The following is a 6,000-nucleotide window of genomic DNA, read 5'->3' as shown; positions in this document are numbered from 1 at the left end:
TTCTGTTTGCTGATTTTGGAGATGTCATTTGTGTTTGTTGGTACATTTATTTCCCATTTGAAAACCATTTTCATATCATATTCACAAAATGACCGCCAACTGTTTGATGAAATTTCCACGAAATATATATATGTATAGGTGTTTCATTATACATTATTGTTATTTGTCTACCATGAGCCATGATCACCCCATTGTAAAAGCATCCAAAGAATACACTCAAATCCATAAATGTAAGATGAGGGGAGACACCAAAGCATAAAACTCCTCCAAAAATATCACAAGAAGTGCTGCTCTGAACATTATGAAAAATGTGAGACTATGGAAAAACAATTTTCCCATAGCTAAGAGATTCAAACAGCAAGTTTGCATGTACACATGTGCTGGCCAATAATTTTAAATTTCCATCAGGGTTGACCACTTGCAGTCTGATGCAGAATACAACAGGCACAATGATTTCCAGATAAACAAAATGATAATAATATCGGTTCCTTGAGAAATAACTATTGGAACTAAATATGCATTTAGGTGATTCAACATCAGGGTGTTCTTGAATCTTCAATTCAAAATTTATATGCATGTTTCTCCTATTTTTTCTGTTTGTTGATTTTGGATATGTCATTTGTGTTTGCTGGTAAATTTATTTTTCATCTGGAAACCATTTTCATATCATATCCACGAAGTAACCGCCAACTGCTTGATGAAATTTCACACCAAAGATATATTTCTATAAGTGTTGGGCAATTTGCTCAAAAATCCCCAAATGCAAACATATTTTGCTTTGGGGTCCCTAGTCATAAAATGTGATACAAAACAATACAAGATGTGGTACAAAACCATACAAGATGTGGTACAAATTAACAAAAATTGTGGTACAAAAAAATGGCTAGGGAGTGCAGAGCAAAATATGTTTACATTAGGGATTTTTGAGCAATTTGCACAGTGTTGTTTCATTAATTCATTATTGTTATTTGTTTTGAGTTTTGTTAATTATAATCATGCTGGATTTTTTTTTTTCTTTTCAACTGAATATATGTCATTATAGCTTCAATGGCTTCTTCTCCCCCACGCACTACTGATCCTGGTAATCCGAGAGACAATCGTAGACGTCAATTAAACACGGCGCTTCAACGATTAAGAAGACAAATCAATGACAGAAGAACGACGAGAAGAACTTCTTTCACGGCGCCGGTCAAATTACCACCAACAAAGATATGGGAATGAGCGCATAACGTCTCCACCTTGCATGTCTCTAATGTTACTCCCAATTCGCTCGGTATCGACTTCACTATATACAAATTTAAACAAATATTTCGAGTCATTTATTAATCATTGTTTTTGGTATTTATTTTGGTTTCTATTATCATTCGATAACGTTATAATCAAACAGAAAATGACATTTCTCGACGACGTGAACAACAAAGGCTTTTAGAAAGGCAAAGACGACACACAATGACTAATGATGAAAGGATTACATATTTGGCACAAAGAAGAGAGGCTTATCGGAGGAGGACCCGACCTTCTACAACTTCTCACGAAGGTGAAAGATTTGTATTATATAATTAAGGAATTTTTTTTTTATATTTTTTTGAACTTATTAAACATTTTAGAATATTTATTTTACAAAAATTGCATTATATAATGCAATTTAAAATTGTATATTATTACAATTTCGTAGCAATATGGAATTTTTTTTGTCAATATTTCAAAATCGTAGCAATCTGGAAATTTTCTTTAAAATCTTATTTGCTATAAAGATTAGTGATTTCTTATTTGATTAAATTAATACTTTCAAAGTCTAAATTTATGTCTTTGACCATATCTAATTATATGGTATTTTATTTTAAAAAATATATATATACGTAATTCTGAAACTGATTCCTATTTCTAATATATAATTGTGTTCATTTATAATTTAGGTGACATGTAGATTGAAAATAATTTTAAACATAATTTTATAGTTTCTTTTTAAAATATCTACAAATTATATATTTATTTTTTAATTAAAAATATATAAAAATCTTTTTGAATAATTCTTTAAATATGTTTTTCATATAAGGTACTGATGACATTATGATTCACCAAATGTATCACGTACAATCGATACCTTATCAGAGCTTATCATCAAATTTTCTCCGTGGAAGTACAAGCACAAATTATGATCCTCAAGGTATTTCAAACATACATTATATTAATCGATAGTAAATTTTGTATATTATGTTTGGCACATCACATATCACATACTACACATAGCTTATTATTTCTTATACAATTTTGAATTCATAAAATTCGAAAAAATTTGAATTGATTTGAAATTTTTTATAACAATCTTATCTGCATTTATAAATTGTAATTTTTTATTTTAATATTTTATACTTTTTATTTATGGGGACTTGGAGATAAATCCCCAATCAAAATCTCAACTTAATGGTCAGTCCCTGTATCATGAATTTATATTCTGCAGTCCCCAATACCACAAAATCTTTGTTTCCACTCCCTATTCCACATTTTATCTCATTTTCCCTTTAAGTTTGATTTTATTTACCTTCTTAATATTATTTTCTCTTTATCCACATCAATTTTCTTCCCCTTCCCCAATTACCATTCTCACGTAAATCCCTAGCCACCCATCTGCATCTCTTCTCTCCCTCTCCAATTCCTATCTTCCATCGAGATAGTTAAATCTCTCCCTACCGATTTATATCTCTTCTCCTCAACGTCGAGGCCACGCAAAATCTAGGGGCCATAGGAACCCATCGACTTGCGACGCCTGTGGATGACGATTTGGAAATGGGTGAAGATGAGCTGAAGCAAAACAAGCGAGAAAGTGAGTTTAATTCTTCTTATTTGTTTTTTTTTTTTTTTTTTCAATTTGGAGTTTCTTCTTATTTGTTTTTTTCAATTTGGTAAATTTTTCATGTGATTTGTCCTGGAATGTTTTAATTTTCTCAAATTCTTAGAAATAAATTTTTAAAACCAATCGTGTATCCAGTTCTGAAAATTATTTGTAACCTTCACAGCTCAAACCATATTTAGTCAATAATTTGTTTGGAGAAAAATATGTATATTTGGGTGATTATGATGCTCACGAAAGGAGTGCAATCTTTTTTGCATCAACACTTTAATTCAAGATGATTGGCGTAAGAATTAACTAGGCTTGTCAAAATTCATATGGATATAGGGTTGTCAAAATGGATAGAATACTAAAATAAAAGAAGTTAAAATAGACAAAATACTAAAACAAGATATTATTGCACACAACTCAATTTTTTTTTATTTATGAAAGATCGTATGTACAGAAAACGAATGCATTAATTCAAAAAAAAGTGTATAAGGTGGTTAAGTATTAATTTGTTATTAATATATTTGTTGACTTGTTATGGAACGTGCTTTTATTTATACATCTTGCATTCTTTTGTGATATTATTTTGCATTTGGTTATGATGTTGAATTTGAACTTTGGTGATGTTGAATTTGAACTTTGGTAAATGGTTATCACTCTTGATTTTAGAATTTTCATGAAAATTAATTATTTTGTGTGATGGTTTAGTACTTGGATTGACTACTCGAAGACTTATCGCTTGAACAATGTTTCGATAAATTTATTCAAAAGTTTCTGAATTGCACTATTTAACTAAAGAAAATTTTAAAATTTTTGGGGACTCATCCTTTTTTTTTCTTACACAAATGAAATGAGTTTAATAAAAAAAAATTTCTCTTAAGCAATCTATTTTTCATGATTTTTCTTTCATGGTTCACTAAGGTTAGAAGTTTCCCCTTTAATGTATAAAACTATTTTTTTACATAAATTTTATTAGCTTACTTGATTGTACTTGTTTTTGGAAGAAATTTAGAAGTTTATATTGTATTTGAATTGGTTGTAGTTATATATTTTTTTTTATTTCATGCAGAAATGTTGATGAAAATGAGGATCATATGATGAAAAGAAAAGATGCAATTTCTCGATGTTCTTCTACTTATTTTATAAATTAGCGAACAAGCTTGAACCAAAACTCGATGACCAGCAACAAGAAAGGTGCAGATTTGGATTATGGAGTCATTTTCTCGTAGGCAAAATTGATTTGGATATATGAGAGAATTAAGTTTGGTTACAACATGGAGAGAACTTGAACCGGGTTTTCTATCGACAACAAGATGCATGTTTGGATTGTTGTGTTTAAACGTGTGTTTGGGCGAGTGTCATGCTCTTTTTAGTTATGTGTGAGATTGTTTTATTATGTGATGTGTGTAAACGGGATTTATATTATTTTATGTATTATAATCCTCTTTTTCATATTTTTGGATCATTTTAAGTGCAAAGGCAATAACGACTAAAATATCGAAACAAAATAGCTTATTTCGAGCACAAAAAAACCCAAGTCCAGTACAATGGGCATGCAATTGGGTACATAATGGAGAAATTTAAGCATATATTCTGAACGAACCATTGTGTATGGAAGATGTACCATATTTAACAACACATAATACTGCAAATAGTCTCAATTACACCTCATTTTCCATATATTGTACCACTGTGAAATATAATCAGTAATGCATTTCTGACCGCGCATCAACACCATCATGGTAAAAATGTATGGAAGATGTACCAAATTTAACAAACCATCGTACCGCAAATAGTCTCTATTATACTTCAATTGTCATCTATTGTACTACTGGTCAATATAACGGGTACTACTTTTCTGACCACGCACCAACAACACCATGGTAAACATGTATGAAATATGTACCACATTTAACAATACATAATACCGCAAATAACCACTTTTATACCTCATTTGTCATATATTGTACTACTGAGAAATATAATCGGTACTGCATTTCTGACCGCGCACCAATACCACCTTGGTAAACATGTATGGAAGATGTACCAAATTTAACGTAACATACCGCAAATAGTCTCTATTATACCTCATTTGCCATATATTGTACTACTGGGAAATATAACAGGTACTGCATTTCTGACCGCGCACCGACACCACCTTTGTAAACATATATGAAAGATGTACCAAATTTAACATAACATCATACCGCAAATAGTCTCTATTATAACTCATTTGTCATATATTTTACTACTGGGAAATATAATCGGTACTGCATTTCTGACCGCGCACCAACACTACCTTGGTAAACATGTATGGAAGATGTACCAAATTTAACATAACATCATATCGCAAATAGTCTTTATTATACCTCATTTTTCATATATTGTACTACTGGTCAATATAACCGGTACTGCATTTCTGACCGCGCACCAACACCACCTTGGTAAACATGTATGGAAGATGTATCAAATTTAACATAACATCATACCACAAATAGTCTCTATTATACCTCATTTGCCATCTATTGTACTACTGGTCAATGTAACCAGTGTTGCGTTTCTGGCCGCGAACCAACACGACCATGGTAAACATATATAGAAGATGTACCAAATTTAACATAAACTCATACTGCAAATAGTCTCTATTATACTTCCTTTTTCATTTACCGTACTACTGATCAATATAACTAGTACCACGTTTCTTACCACGAACCAACACCACTATGGTAAAAATGTATGAAAGATGTACCAAATGTAACAACACATAATACCTCAAATAGTCTTTATTAGACCTCATTTTCCATATATTGTACTACCGGACAATATAACCAGTACTGCATTTCTGAACACACACCAACATCACCATTGATTTAACAAAATTAGGTCATTATCCGCATACATAAGGTTGTTTTAACCATAGATGTTACAAACATATACAACGGATACATATACATGTATTTGTTAATCACCATACATGCTACCAAATTAGATATTAGAATCCATAAACATGTGATAATCATTATTGATGCTACAAAATTAGACATTTGATGTTTAAACGTATGTTATGTATGCATCCAATGTCCTAATTTTGTAACTTCAATGATGATTAACAAATGTTTACACATTAAATGTCTAATTTTTTAGAATAAATTTATGCATTA

This window comes from Henckelia pumila, chromosome 3 (genome assembly GCF_033568475.1).
Source record: "Henckelia pumila isolate YLH828 chromosome 3, ASM3356847v2, whole genome shotgun sequence".
Taxonomy (NCBI): domain Eukaryota; kingdom Viridiplantae; phylum Streptophyta; class Magnoliopsida; order Lamiales; family Gesneriaceae; genus Henckelia; species Henckelia pumila.
Note: the sequence above shows the minus strand (reverse complement) of the source record.